Below are 16,821 nucleotides of genomic sequence, written 5' to 3'. Positions count from 1 at the left end.
TCACAATCATGTAATTGTTGACTTACAGGTTGCAGAGATTCCCTCAGTTAGCAGCAACACTTTGGCTCAGATATCGGTAGTAACAGCAACCAAAATTACAACGGTCCGCGGTCCCACCGCCTGCGCCAGAGCTGCGCTCGGAGCTCCATCGTCTCGCTGCGCCCAGAACTAAAGTATTCTAAGAGGCTTTTCCACTGACTTCAGAAAGAACTGTACCATGTAGATTATAGTATGACTCATTTTAATTAAAGATCATACTAACACCCTGCTATGTTGACCTAAACCTTAAGCATCTCAGTGAACTAAGCAGTAACTGGTTTACATTCTTTGGTACATATTGTCAAAAGAAGCAGCAAATAGATGATAATAGAATACTATTTAACTTAATTTTTCTGGATTTAAAGCCACTGATCCTTACCATTCTTTTGTGATGCAGACCCTGCCCTTCTTTGGAATCATCTTTATTTAAAGAATTCAAATGTGTGTAAGAAATAACACTTTGATTCATGTATAAATTCAAATAAAAATAGGCCTTCACCATCTAAAAATTTATGTTCTAAAATGGAAAACTCAGTGAACGCTCATTCCTGATATAAGTGGGGGATTTTCTTCTATACTGTGAAACTACAGCAAACTTTAATACACACAAGATCATATATCAAAGAAGGGCCTACCAATTCAAGAAATAAAAACCTCAAGTCAGGCCTGGGGTTATATCTCAGAGGTAGAGCACTTACCTAGCATGTGTGAGGCACTGGGCTTGATCCTTAGCACCACATAATAAAATAAAGGTATTGTGTCCATGTTACAACTATTTAAAAAAAATTAAATTCTTAAAAGTCATCATCTTTCAAAGAAATTAGATCATGTGCTACTACTTCTTTACTTTGCACACAGTTCATTCCAACTAAAAATATATTCTTTCCTGTCAGTATTATTAGTAGCTGTTTTCCTTTTAAATTTCAATGAATCAGGGCACCAATACAATTTATAAAGTATAACACCATTTAGTAGGAATAATGATTGATACATAAGGTAAAACAATGAATATATAAGCAAGTAACCTCAGAGAGTTACCATATGACCCAGATGTTGCACTCGCAGGCAAAGTGAATTCAAGGTATACTCAAGAGTATTGAAAATATGAACATTTGTGAACAAGTTTGTTGTTGACACATATCAGCATTACTCATGCCAGTCAAAATATAGAAACAGGTCAAATGGAGTATAAATTTTCAAGAGTTTTTAATTATCTTCTGTATTTCAAAAGTATCTGTCATGATATTTCCTTTTGCATCTCAAATTTTAGTAATTTGAGTTTTCTCTCTCCTCTTCATTAGAGTGGCTAAAGGTTTATCAATTTTATTTATTTTTAAAAAGAACCAACTTTTTGTCAATTTTTTGAATTATTTCCTTTTGTTTCAATTTCATTGATTTCAGCCCTGATCTTAATTATTTCCTGTCTTCTATTACTTTTGGTGTGGGTTTGTTGTTTTTTTTTTTCCCCTAGGGCTTTGAGATGTAGTGTGAGGTTGTATATTTGTTAACTTTTTCTTTTAAAGAATGAGTTCAATGCAATGAACTTTCCTCTTAGCATTGCCTTCAGTGTCCCATAGGTTTTTATATTTTGTATCAGAGTATTATTTCCTCTCAGGATTTTTTTTTTATCTCCTCCCCGATATCTTCTGTTATGTAAGTATCATTCAATAGTTTATTGTTTAGTTTCCAGGTGTTGGCATAGCTTCTATTTTTTACTTTATCACCAATTTCTAATTTCATTCTATTATAGTCTAACAGAATGTACGGTAGGTTTTTTTTTTTTTTTTTTTGGTATTTGCTAAGAGTTGCTTTGTGGCATAACATATGGTCTATTTTAGAGAAGGATCAGTGTGCTGTGGAGAAAAAAGTATATTCACTCACTGATGAATGGAATAGTCCATACATGTCAGTTAAGTCTACATTACTGATTGTTTAGTTTTTCTTTAGAAGATCTATCTAGTGTTGAGACAGGTGTGTTAAAGTCACCCAGTACTATTATGTTGTGATAGTTAAAAATTTTGAGCATGTACTTCTTATAAGTTCATTTAAAAATTAAATATATGGACTACTGTATAGTGCTATATATAACTTATCTGAAACTCTTGCGATCAGAAGTGTTTCAAATTTTTATTTTTTTCAGATTTTTGGAATATTTGCATAAACTTTATTTACCATTTAAGCATCCCTAATTCACAATCCTAAAAGTTTTTCTTGGATTTTGCAGCATTTCAGACTTTAGATTTTCGAATTAGGGATATTAAATCTGTATACAATATAAAGTACAGAGATATAAATTTCAGGATGTTTAAAAACATTAATAAACATGCTAACACTTTTATCCCAAACCACCAGGGATACACATAACAACGTTTTTGAGACAAATGGTGTCAATTACACTCACAGAAAGGAAATTAGAATCTAGTATTGACTTGGTTGCTCATTTACAGTGAGACTTTGGAACCACTGGGTTGTTTATGACACAGTCATGTTATTTACAAGCTGTGTATAATCACCCCAATATACAACATAACAGAAATGTTATGATCTCTGTGGAAAAGTAAAAACTCTAAAGCTTCCAGAAAAAAATATATTAATTAAATTCATGACACTATTAAGAAATATGACCTTAAGACAAATAACTTAGGATAAATTCTCTGGTTCTCTCTTATCTGGGACTTGAATTCAAAAAAGAATAAATAGATGTCAGTAATTCTATCACTTCCCACAAAATCCCATAACTGACCCCACTACTGAACCATGTTGGTGAGATTCCCATCACTATATATACACCTGAGATAAAAGGAGAAAAGGTTCATACTGATTCAGTCTCAGCAGTTGCAGTCCATTGTCCCTAAGACACACTGCTTTGGGCCTATGGCAGCACAGTTTATCATGGTGGGAGCACAAAGCAAAGAAGACTGTTGGCCTCATAGCAGCCAGGAAGCAGAGAGAGAAAGGGGGGAGAAGAGGGAGGAAGGAACTGGGGTCCCAATATCCCCCTCAAGGGCACACCACCAATGACCTATCTTCCTCCAACCTCTGAAAGGCTTACCATCTCCCAATAGGGCTACAGACAGCAAACTAAGGCTTTAGCACTTGGGCCTTTGGAAGTCCTTAGGCAAACCATAGCATGGAGCAAGACTTGGTTATTATATTCTCACATGAGTATCAATTTTTATTAAAAATACCAATGAATATAAGAACTATAATTATGGCTACAGCTAAAAGTCTTTATTTATGCCATAATGATGTAGCCATATAACAGTGATTTGGGAGAATAATATCAATCTCTGACATGTAGTAACTGATGGTTGAAAATGATAAAGCTGCTATCTTTGTAATCATTCCAGATATTACAAAGGAAATATAAATCAACATTTAAAGTGCCTCGATAATTGCTTTGGTCATTTGTCTTTATCTTGGATGCTTCTACCTACCATATAGGTGTCAATTTCATAACTGATACCAGTGAATATGACTATGTTAACCAAACTCAGAGTTCCCATTGAAGAAAATAGCACTCAATAGCTTTTTAAAGGTTATAAAACTGAGAAATTAGGTATTTTAAATGACTCTGCAGTTCAACCTAGTAAGATACAATTTAGTTCACATGTAGGCTAATATATAGATATCTGCAAATACTGAAAAGTACAATTTGCTATCCAAATAGTAATATTCCATAAATGTTCACTGAATTAAACATAGAAATGTAATACGAAATTCTTTATTTCTAGGTTTTATTTAACATGCTTTTGGTAGAAAATATTTTAAATAATCTGTAAAAATAATGCTACTTTAGTCATACACTTTGGGTGACATAATTAATATAGTGCTAAAAAATGAAACTTATCATTCATTTCCTGTCATGACTACGACTACGTAACTGACATTGACCTTGCCCTCCTGCTATAAACAACTAAAAAAACAGACAAAATATGACAAACTTTTTTCAGGTATTAGATAATGGAGAGCATAGAGCTGTGATTCCTAAGAAAAGGAAAACATACCAATAAAACCTATAATAATCTCAGATTTTTAGAAAGAGACACTTTCTGACTATTGGTATAGGGAAAGGAAACCTAGGCAGTATACAAAGGTCTTAATAAATTTGAGGAGACAGAAGTGAGACTTCAGAGACATTGGTAGAATTTTCAGAATAAGGAACAAGAAAAAAGTGAATTACACAAAGAAAAAGACCCAGAAATCTACCTACATATTCCCTTGGTTAAAATATAATTGAGTATGATAAACTTTCTGACTGCAGGGAAAGAAAACTACTAGGGAGCTATAAACTTCAAATAACTCACTTGGGACTGGAAAATATTTAAGATCCCTTAAATCAGCCAGGCATGGTGGTTGGTGCACACCTATAATCCCAGCAACTCAGAGGCTGAGGGAGAATTGCAAGTTTTAGGCCAGCCTTAACAATTTAGCAAGAACTTGTTGCAATTATTTTTTTAATTAGCTCAGGGGCAAAGTGCCTCTGGGTTCAATCCCCATACCTACCCCCACCACACACACACACACACAAAATCCCTCAAATCAAAAATGAAGTGACTTTATTGACCACTCAGAACAGTCTGTATCTGTTATGGTTTCAATATGAAGTGTCCCCCCAAAACACATGTGAGACAATGCAAGAAATTTTAGGAGAGAAATGATTGGGTTGTGAGAGCCTTAGGTTATAAGGATGGGACTAACAGAGTGGTAACTAGAGGCGGGTGGAGTGTAGCTGGAGGTAGTAGTTAATTGGGGGCGTGGCTCTGGGGTATATATTTTATATCTGGAGCTGGAATCTGTTTCTTGACCACCATCATGTGAGCTGCTTTCCTCTGCCACACACTCTGCCTTGATGTTCTGCCTCACTTGAGCCCCCAAGGAATGGAGCCAGCCTACACTGGACTAAGAATTCTGAAATCATGAGACCTCAAATAAACTTTTCCTCCCCTACAGTTGTGCTGGTTAGATCCTTTATTCACAGCAGTGAAAAAGCTAAGTAAAACAGCATCTATCTCCCAAAAGGTTATATGTGAGTAGTAAGACTAAATTAGGCATTGAAAAATTGAACATGAAGATATAGAAGAGTACTTCAGATCTACTCTTAAATTTAAGTCTTGATTGAAACTTTATTAACTCTCAGGAAATCTGACATCAATTATAATTAAAGACAGAAAAAAAATACCAACATCATCATCGTAATATCAACAATGTCTATCATTCAATCAAAAACTATAACCTGGGCTGGGATTGTGGCTGAGCGGTAGAGTGTTCACTTAGCACGGGCAGGACCTGGGTTCGATTCTCAACACCACATAAAAATAAAGGCATTGTGTTGTGTCCATCTACAAAAAAGATTCATTCTATTTATTTTATTTTATTTTTTATTAGTTATACATGACAGTACAATGATCTTGACAACTCATACATTTGAATCAAATGGGGTATAATTTCTCATCTTTCTGATTGTACAGGTTGCAGAATCACATTGGTCATACAGTCACATATATACATACAGCAATAATGATGTTTATTGTATTCTGCTGCCCTTCCTATCCCCCCTTCTCCTCCCCTCACTTCTCTCTACCTGATCTAATGTAACACACTTTTATTTTCCCCCATAACATCATACATGTATTCTGTATAACGATGAGGGACTCCTTCCATCTTCCATGCAATTCCCCTTCTCCTTTTCCCTCCAATCTCTCTTCCCTTCTTAAACATCACATGCAGGGGAACAAGTAATAGAATAACTGTTAAATCAATTATTTAATGCTAAGTGAAGTTAGCCAATCCCTAAAAAACAAATGCCAAATGTCTTCTCTGATATAAGGGGGTGACTCAAAATGGGAAAGGGAGGAAGAGCATGAGAAGAAGATTACCTCTCTCTTTAAAAAAAAAAAAAAAAATTACAACCCATGTAAATAAGTAGGAAAATATAAACCATAACCAGAAAGAAAATCATTCAGTAGGTACAGTAACAAATGATAGGCATAATGTAAATAGCAAAGACAATAAAATATTATAAGCATGTTTGAGGATTAAAAGATATAATAACAAAGAAGTGGAATATATTTTTAAAAGAAGTGAAATTTCTAGAACTGAAATATATAGTATCTTTTTTTTTTTTTTGATACCAGGATTGAACCCAGGGGGCACTTAACTACTGAGCCACACATCCCCAACCCTTTTTTAATTTATAAGCAAGGTCTTGCCGAGTTGCTTAGGCTCTCACTAAATTGCTAAGGCTGGCTTTGAACTTGTGATCCTCCTTCCTAAGCCTCCCAAGCTTCTAGGATTACACATGTATGCCACCACACCCAGCTATACAGTATGAAAAATTTTACTTCATAGACAGAACCAGATGACTGCATACCTCAAAAGGAAATGTTGGTGAACATGAAGATATAACAACTAAAAATATGTCGAATGAAAAACAGGGGGGGGGGTAAAAGGACTGAAACAAAGACCAGTGGTCTGTGGGAGGTTAATAAGCAACCTGGGAAGGAAAGAATAATGAGGAAGGGTAGATGAATATACTAAAAATGAAATGATGAATTGTTTTTAAATATAAACTAAATATTCACAAAACAAAGCCCAAGCAAGATGAAACAAAGGAAATCAAAAGACACATAATAAGTAAACTGCTAAAAACTAGTTGTGAAGAAAAAATTAACGAAAACAAACAGAAGAGGGTAAATATCACATGCAGGGGAACAAGTAATAGAATAACTGTTGAATCAAGCTTCAAGATGATAGAACACTTTCAATATGCACAAAGGAAAGAATCAAATTCTATACTTAGTGCATTACAGTTGTAGTTCAAAAAGTATCTTTTTAACTTTTGAAGGATTTTTTTTACTAATAAAAATACACAAAAGGTACTTTTTAAAACTCTGAGTAAATTCATTGCCAACAGACTTCCTGAGAAAGCAAAAACAAAAAATAAACAGAAGCAAAAAATAATAGTAATTAGGAGTAGAAATCATGGAACTGAAAACAAAACAACTAGAGAAAAATCAACCAAGCCAGGAGCTGGTTCTTTGAATGAAACTACAAATAAATCTCTATCCAGGATAACCAAAATAAGAAGGGAGATATATCTATGTAAAGATCAAATTAGGAGGATGTAAGATGGATATATATAGACCTATATAGATATATATATATAAATCTGTCTCTATATAGATATATCTAATAAATGAGAGACAAATTGATAGAAAGGAGGGAAGAAAGTCATTTTTAAAAATATTTATTTTTAAGTGGTCACAATATCTTTATTTTTCATTTATGTGGTGCTGAAGATAGAACTCAATCAGTCTACTACTGAGCCATAACCTCAGTCTGAAAGTCATCATTGATCAAATAGATATATAGAGCTAATAGACGAATGTTACAAGCAACTCTTTGCCTACAAAAATCAATAAATGAAAAAAAAAACCTGGAAAGACATAATGTACCAAGTCTGCACAAAAAGGAAATAGATAACCTTAATAGCTCTATGATATTTAAAGGCATTGAATAAATAATCAATAATCTTCAAAAAAAAAAAAAGCACCAGGTACAATTTCAATGGTGAATTCTACAAAATATTTAGAAAACAGTAACAATTCCCCATAATATTTATTAGTAGATAACAGAAGCAGAAATATTTTATGAAGCCAGTATCACCTTAATATAAAAACCTGATAGAAAATCTTTAGAGCAACATCTCTCATAAAGATCAACAAAATATTCAAATACAATATTTAAAATAAACTTTGTGTATCACAACCAAAAGGTATGCAAGATAGGTTCAACATTTGAAATCAATGAATGTAATTCACTATATGAAGATGATGAAGAAAATTATAATATAGTTAGTATGCAAAAAGCTGAAAGAAGTCCAATGCCCATTCATAACTTCATATGTTTATTTACTTTTGGTACTGGGGATGGAATCCAAGGACACTTAACCATTAAGCTATATCCCCAACCCTTTTTATTATTTCCATAGAGGGTCTCACTTAATTGCTTAGGTCTTACTAATTTGCTGAGGCTGGCTTTGACCTTCCAAACCTCCTGCCACAGCCTTCTGCGTAGCTGGGATTACAGGCCTGGGCCACTAGGCCAGCTCCCATTCATAACTTTTCCTTTTTAATAATTCATGATTGTTTTATCATTTACTTTTTTTTTTTTTTAAACGTACTAGGGATTGAACCCAGAGGTGCTCAACCACTGAGCCACATGACCAGTCCTTTCCATTTCCAATACTGAGACAGGGCCTCACCACATTGCCTAGGGCCTGAATTGGTGAAGTTGGCCTCAAACCCACAATCCTCTTGCCTCAGTCTCCCAAGTTGCTAAGATTACAGGCATGTACCACATGCCTGGCAGTAAATGTTTTAGAACTCACTGGGTTTGGATATAAAAAAGTCCACTGGGCTCATAGAACAGATGATAGTTTGTAAATGGTTTTCTTTGGGGCCAAAATAGAGAAGAGTTGTAACAGTCTGTCCAGGTGTGCTGGCAGATATCAGTCTTCTCCTAAGGTAGGAGCTGAGTTGGTGAGAGCTTGGAGGCATTTCTTCTTTGGCAGGTCTAGATTTGGAGCACATAAGGGAAGTTTACAGAATGTCTCTCCTGCACTAGGAGGGAGAGGAAGTAAGAGGGAACTTTGATTCTGAAGCAGGCCCTTTTAAAAGATTCATTATGGGGCGGGGGTAGGAGAGATGAAGAGGGAATAGTAGCTCTGTGGCAGAACCCTTGCTTAGCATGCAGGAGGCTCTGGGTCCAATTCTCAGCACCTGAGGAGAAAAATGACAACAAAAATACCCCTTAAAAAGCCCCAATTGGAGTGAGTCATGCTGGTACATGCCTGCAATCCCAGTGCCTCAGGAGCCTGTGGAGGAAGAGTCAATGGATACTATTCAGCAGTAGAAAGGAATGAGCTATTAACTAACAAAGACATAAATCTAAAGTATATAATACTGAAAGAAGCCAGTTTAAGAAGAATACACACACACAATGATAGCAATTAGATTCTAGAAAAAAGCAAAACTAGAGAAAGTAAACAGATCAGGGGCAGAATGTGACAAAACAATCTATCTCCAATGGAAGTGTGTGGAATAGTCTCACTCAAAGCAGTGAGGGGAAAAGGTTCTATCCTGGAAATGAATGCAATCTATAAGACTAGAAGTAAATTATATATGCAAGTACCATACTCTAGTGATGGAGTTATTTCTCACAGGATTATGAATTAACAATTCTGAAACCACTACATATAATGAAATTTTAAAAACTAAGTAAATGTGTGTTGGATGGTGGGAACCAGGTTCCTCATTGTTGAAGTGGAAGTTATCAAAGAAAGCCAGGAGAATGATATATGTGGTAACAGATTACTGTTGGAGACATTGATATAAACTCATGTTTAGTTTATACAGAAACAGATGGTTACATACAAAAATATTTACTAATATGTGTACATAAAAGAGCTCAGTGTACACACATATATTTCCTTGCTCTATTAGCTGAGAGACTAGAAGCAACAATGCCCTAGTATAAACAAACATGCCTACTGCCCAGATTCTGATTTTATACAATTCTCCAATATAAGGAACCAGAGGATTCTAGAACTGGGGCAAGAAATATATAAGATGGAAATATATAAGATGGGTCAGTAGTGCCGATGTTGGCAGCACATATACTAAAATTAGAAAAATACAGAGAAGATTGGCATGGCCTCTGCACAAGGATGACACAAAAATTCCTAAAATATCTGTATTTTTTAGAAGAAAGGATCCTGAAACCTTTTACCATATACAAATGATAAATGTATGAGGAGATACAATGCTTAACCTAACATTATGCAGGTAAATATGTACTGAAATATGGCATGGTACCCCATTAATAGATACAATTTTTATGTTTTTATATATCAGCTAAACTAAAAATAAAAAAGATGGGCCTAGAAGATCTTTTAGCACTAGAAAGGACACGTTCAAACAAAAGCACAATGACAGAGTATATCTAAGGAACAAAGATACAACTGAAAGAACTTGTAATGGTCAAAGATAGGACAATGTGAGTATAACAAAATATATAAAGTACTGTTGGGTAATAAATCAAAGTATAAGATAAATCTCCACGAATACATAGTGATAAATAAACAAAACAAACACACAGGACTGGGATGGGATATACAAATCTCTTGTGCGGTTCAATTTCAAATAATCTGTGCATCTATTCTACCATCAAGGAAGTAGAACATATCTTCTCACTACTTGCATAGTGATTGCCTTCCAAGGAGTGGATGGAAACTCACTATATCTTGATAATTTTCCTATAAATTTCGAACTATTCTATTATTAACTACTTATAAGTTAGTTATAATAAGAGTAATAAAAGCATTAGAAACAAAATTCTGGTTCTTTGAAAAGATAAATAAAATTGAAAAACCTCTAACCAGATGCATCAAGAAAAAACAATGAGAGAAGCTACAAATTAGCAGTATCAAAAATGGTGATGTTACTACAAATTCTACAAATACTAAAAGGATATTATGAACAGCATTGTCACTAAATCCAGTGATGTAAAAGGAACATGTATCTATTTCTTTTCTGATACTAAAATGGCAAGAGGATTAGATTTATTTTGGTTTCTTCCTTTCAGCTACAACTAATGTCTTTGTATACAGAGTAAATCATGTTTCTTTCCTATTGTATCTTTTAAGGATAATTTTATTATGTTTGTGTAGTAACATTTCAGGTACTTTTAGCTGAGAAGCTAATTTTAAAATGTGGCTAGGGTAGCAATGGCATCTTCTTTTCCTCTTCCTTCCCAGTAATTTTTTTTTTTTGGTGGGGAGGTCCCAGATAATTTCACAAAAGTGGGAAAGGGAAAGAATTATTTCTCAAATGAATACTATATTGTCTTTCTTATATGTTCCTTCTACCTGATTCAACTTTGACTTTACAGACATTAAAAGATAAATACCATTAAGATAACTCAAAACATTTCAGTAAAATACATGGTTGTCATGGTTTAGATGTGGTATTCCCCCAAAAGCTCATGTGAGACAATGAAAGAAGGTCTGGAGGAGAAATGATTGGGCTATAGCCTTAACCTAATGGGATTAACTGAGTGGTAACTGGAGGCAGGTGGGGTGTGGCTGGAAGAGGTGGGACACTGAGGGCATGGCTCTGGGGTATATATTTGTATCTGATGAATGGAGTCTCAGCTTCCGGATCATCATGTGAGCCATTTCCCTCTGCCACTTTTCCACCATGATGTTCTGCCTCACTTGAAGCCCCAGCTAAGACCTCTGAAACCCTGTGAGACCTCTACAACTTCTCTACAATTGTTCTGGTTGGGTCCTTTAGTCAGAGCAATGAAAAAGCTGACTATAACAGTGATTTATATGAATGATTATAAATTTATGGAAAATATTTAATGTGGCACCCTTTATGTCTCAAAAATACATATATAATACTTGCATTTTACTTCAGATTACAGCACCCAGATTAATAAATATTTCATAATCAAACTGAAAAATTCCAGGAACTGACCACTTAACTCTAAATATGTTCTGAAGCTCTCTCCCCTTATTTATAGCAACAATTTTATAAACACTGATTGTACATAGTATATTTAGCTTTTTTTTTTAACCCCAGAAAATTATAGTTATTCTGTCATGTGAATAAGAGATTGCTATTACCTACACTAGTAACTTTGTTGGACTGTTTGTGTGCAGTGATGTGGTTGGTCATTAGTTGTGTAAGGGTGGGAAAAACAGATAAACAGTTGCAGGACACTTGTCTGAATATAATTCCCCCTACGATGTGGTAGCTGTTTTTATCATTTCTACATGCTGGGTGTCTTCTTGAGAGTGACAAAAAAACACAGAGTGCCACTCTTTTTGACAAAACCTGAGTTACAATTTTAATAATACTTTTTGTTTTCCTTACCCCATCTCCAACGTGGCTGAATCAGCTGGTCTCAATTTCAACCTTAAAGTTTTTCTTCCTCCTTCCCCAACTTCCCTCATTCTGTGTCCTCATTTCCTTCTCTTCTAGCTCTTTCTGTCCAAGTTAAAGAAGTGTAACTTTTTTTTAACACCTAATAAAGAAAATGAACGCTGTAGAAAAGGCACAGTATTTAGAATTAGACTGATCTGAGTATGAATTCTGGCTTTATCAAAGAAAAGTTGCATTGCTTTTATGTGCCTCAGCCAGTAGTATGTCAGAACCAGCTCACACTGGCTGGATGGCCCACTGTGCCAATCTCCTAAAGAGTCTACTTCACAAATTTCATACTGATAGCTTGAAATCTGCCATTATGGGAGTATTCACACCACAGAAATCAACAAAAGCTAGAAATTAGGACATTTTTACACAAAGAACCAGTTATTAAACATTTACCAATAAAATCACTGGCTTAAGCTTTCACCTCTCTCAAATGGGTTGAAATAACATCAACCCTACAATATTTTAAGAATTTCACATAATACCAGTAAAACATCAAGGAAACTGCTAGATACATAAAAGGCATTCAGTATGTGGTAAGTAGCAATACTGTTTTATTATAAATGGAGTCTGGCTATGTGAAAGTTGAGAATAAAACACCTAACAAGCAAAGAAACCACTAATGTAAAAGTGTAATGAAACGATTGAACTTCATTTTAGTAGAGTTGCTGGATCCTTTAACATTTTTAAATTGAAATTAGTAAATATTCCAAATAAAACCCCTCAATGAGAATTTTTTTTAAAATCATCTTTTTTCGAGGTTCTATTTTAATTATGTCTCTTTGTGTTCAAGTCATATCCTATAAATTCAAACTTTTTCAGTAGTAGTTTGGAGAGATTTAGAAAGCAACGGGATCTATTAAGAAGTACTATATGGGGCTGGGGATGTGGCTCAAGTGGTAGCGCACTCGCCTGCCATGCGTGCGGCCCGGGTTCGATCCCCAGCACCACATTCAAGTCCGCCGATACTTGAAAAATAAATATTAAAAAATTAAAAAAAAAAAAAGAAGTACTATAATGGGGCAGTCAAAGATACACATAATATAGTACAATAGAATAGCCCCCTATTTCCCCCAGTTTCAGTTACCTAGACAGTCAACTGTGGTCTGAAAATATTAAATGGAAATTTTCAGAAATAAACACTTTATAATTTTCAAACTGTCTGCTCTTCTGAATAGCATGATACAATCTCATGCCATCTTGTTCCCTTTTAACCAGGATGTAATCATCCTTTTGTCCAGTGTATCCACACTATATAAACTACCTGCCCATTATATTCACTTAGTATTGCTGTGCTTATGATCAAAAATCCTTTGTATTACTTAATAATGGCCTCAACACACACATGTAGTGACGCAGGCAATTTGAATACAGCAAGGAGAAGCTGTAAAGTGCTTCCTTTTGGTGAAGGGGTGGAAGTTCTTGTTTTCATAAGAACAAAAATCCACATACTGAGTTTGTTAAGATCTACTGTAAAACAAATCTCCTACCCATGAAATTAGGAAGGAAAAAGAAATTCATACTAGTGTCTCTGATGTACTACAAATTGCAAAGTCATGGCCACGTTTCATAATATATGCTTAGTTAAAAAAGACATTAAATTATAGAGTTTGGTACTACCTAGGGTTTCAATAATTCACTATGGGGCTTGGAATATACCCACTAAGAATAACAGGTGACTAATGTATCTATAATAAAGTCTATAAAGAGCTCATAGTTCACCATTTACTCTAACAGCTAAACCAAGATTTTGACCTTCCTTAGGAAAAGAGAAATTTAGATTAGGTATGGCAAAATGATCTCAAAAATTATTCTTATATCCAACAATATTTTTCTCACTGGAAACATAAGAAAACAGAATAGACTCTTATAAATATTGGGTAGAATAAATGATGTATCTTCGCAAATGAAGAGGAGTGTGACCAAGGATCTATCTTGGGACTAAAATTTCTACTTTTAGACCTTACTTGTAGCTCTCAAATTGTTTAAGGATTCAGAATTGTGAGCCAAAATCTCCTGTATATAGCTTATGCATAACAAATTGGCTTCACATAAAAAGGTCTTTTAGAAGTCTCTAAAATGTCTCCGAGGAAAAACAATGTTTATGGCTGACCAGAAAGATGGGAGGAATAGATGAATTCTAGATAAGGAAGAGGAGTGGAAGGAAAAGGCAGGGGGCAGGGAATTAACAAGGATGGTGGAATGTGATGGACATCATTATGCAAAGTACATGTATGAAGACACGAATTAGGTGTCAAGATACTTTATATACAAGCAGATACAAAAATTGTGGTATAAATGTGTATTAAGAATTGTAATGCAAAAAAAAAAGCACATGTATAAAGGCAAAAAAAAAAAAACAGTGTTACCTTAGATTAGGTAGAAGGAAATGAAAGGAGGTGAAGGCAGAAGATGTGGGGATAAGAAAAATAGTAGAATGAAACAGATATCATTACATTATGTATATATATATATATATATATATATATATATATATATATGAATGACTGTATGACCAATATGAGTCTACAATATGTATACTCAGATAAGAAATTATATCCTATCTATGTATAATATATCAAAGTATATAAGTGCATTCTACTGTCATGTATAATAAAAAATTTTTTAAAGGATACTGTTTGTCCCTAGTGATTTACTTTAGTCCCTAAAATGAATACAAGATCTTCATTCATAATATCACTGTTGTACATATTATATAAATAGATCATTAAAATAAAATTTTAATATTCACATTCTTTGCATTAAGTGGTTAGTATCTACTTTTCCCATGTATGTCCAGATATGCTCTTGTGTTGATTTATGACTTGTAATAAAGTTATTATGATAATCAAATGTGGACATTTGGAAATGTTTGAGCTGTTAAGCTTTCAAATTATTTTTTATTACAGATACCAGCCTTAATATCAATTTTCCTAAAGCCAAAAATATTTCAAATTTTATTGTTGAACATGACTTATCACAACACAGATAAAACTTAAATAAAACCCTTTAATATGAAATTTATCTATAAATAGTTTGAAACTTTATGGAAACAATGGACATCAAGATTTGAATTTTTTTTTTTTAAAGAGAGAGGAGAGAAAGAGAGAGAGAGAGAATTTTTAATATTTATTCTTTAGTTCTCGGCGGACACAACATCCCTGTTGGTATGTGGTGCTGAGGATCCAACCCGGGCCGCACGCATGCCAGGCGAGCGCGCTACCGCTTGAGCCACATCCCCAGCCCAAGATTTGAATTTTTTTTAGTTTAAATTATAACTATGGTATAAGGCATTATCCATTAGTTACAAAAAGTACTTATGAAATATTTCAGAATGGCCATATTCTGTGGTCATTTAAATTAGTTATACTATAGTCACAGGCCTGTTTTCACATACTTATATTATTCCTCTCTGGAATCATCTAACCACTCCTCTCTCCCCGCAATCCTAATTCAACATTATTTGCTTTCTTTAGGTTTTCCACATACACAATCCATCCTCATTCCACAGGGTCTTTCCCATGCTGTTCCCTCAGACTAAACTGTTCTCTCAGTGTCCTCTTTATTTAAATTCCAACTCAAGAATCACTTCCTCAAAAACAAGTAGAAGAAATATTTTAAAATAATGAAGTGTATAGTAAATACATAAACCAGTAAAACAGTCACTTATTCTCAAGAAAAAAAAAAAAAAAAAAAGAATCACTTCCTCAGAGTAGTCTTCCTGTATCTGTCAGTCAAGATAATTTTCTTTTCTAATATGTTTTTTCTATCAGAAGCATGATCCTTTCTTTTACAGCATTTAACAGTTTATATTTCTATATTCATTGTCTATTTAACTAAACTTTATGCTTTATGAGATCAAAACTTCTCTATTTCTACTTAGCATTAGCTCCTTGGCATTTAGCATGGTCTCTGGCACACAGGAGGTAAATGAATAAATCAATTACATAGATTATGACAAATTAAGCTACAACATATATGAATCAACATTATATGCAATTCAAAATCACAGCATTATTTACTAAATCTCAAATAACACTAATCTGGATAGAGTATTATCCAGAAGATGATACTGAAGCCTCTAAGCCCCACTTCAAAGTATTAACTTCCTAAGACATAATAATATGGACCTTGTGGTTTTTAAAATATGATGGAAACTAACTCTAAGGCACTAGTACACCCTGAATTCTTGAATTCATAATCTTGTTCTTCCAATAGCATGTTATTCACCGTTTCTTTAAAGAAAAAAAACTAAAGAAAATATTCAAGTAAAGGATACTGTGGAAACAGTAAAATTTAGAATGGATTTCTGTATGAAGGATTACATGGGCAGAATCCCCAAAACAGAACTTTAAATGGCAACTAATCTGATATGCCTTAATATTAATGGTTACCAATTCTGGCAAGTTGTAATATCTGTGTAAAGCAGTGATTAGGAGCCTGAGCTCAAAGCCCGAGTTCTGTGAAAGAATTATGAAATTTCAGCTCAGGGTACAGAAGCCCAAGAAAGTGGTGGCACCTATGTAACAGATTTGCCTTCCTGGATTTAATAGCATGGATTTACTTTATTTATGACAGCACCAAAATTCTTACTCTCTAAATCACATTATAATTTGTTCATCCTAACTTATAACTGGACTAAATGCCAGTAGGGGAAAATAGCACAAGGACAGTGAATTGAGAGGCAAAGTGACAGTATATTAAGAGTCAAAAAAATGTTGAGAAGCTGCGACTGCCTATAATAATGATTATCTGGATAAAATAATGGGGGATTAAGGGGCAA

At 34.1% G+C, this 16,821-nt stretch overlaps 1 protein-coding gene and 1 non-coding gene across 6 annotated transcripts in view; one reads left to right on the top strand and one right to left on the bottom strand.

Annotated features, from left to right (window-relative positions):
• The window catches only part of Rasal2 (RAS protein activator like 2), a 323,464-nt gene that overhangs the window by 237,884 nt on the left and 68,759 nt on the right, over positions 1-16,821 (bottom strand). The window lies entirely within an intron of this gene.
• On the top strand, positions 9,698-9,804 carry LOC120887770 (U6 spliceosomal RNA). The gene has a single exon (XR_005731096.1). It is a non-coding gene; the product is annotated as a U6 spliceosomal RNA (small nuclear RNA).

The sequence above is a fragment of the Ictidomys tridecemlineatus genome, chromosome 10 (assembly GCF_052094955.1).
Source record: "Ictidomys tridecemlineatus isolate mIctTri1 chromosome 10, mIctTri1.hap1, whole genome shotgun sequence".
Lineage (NCBI taxonomy): Eukaryota > Metazoa > Chordata > Mammalia > Rodentia > Sciuridae > Ictidomys > Ictidomys tridecemlineatus.
This window is presented reverse-complemented; position numbering and strand designations above follow the sequence as displayed.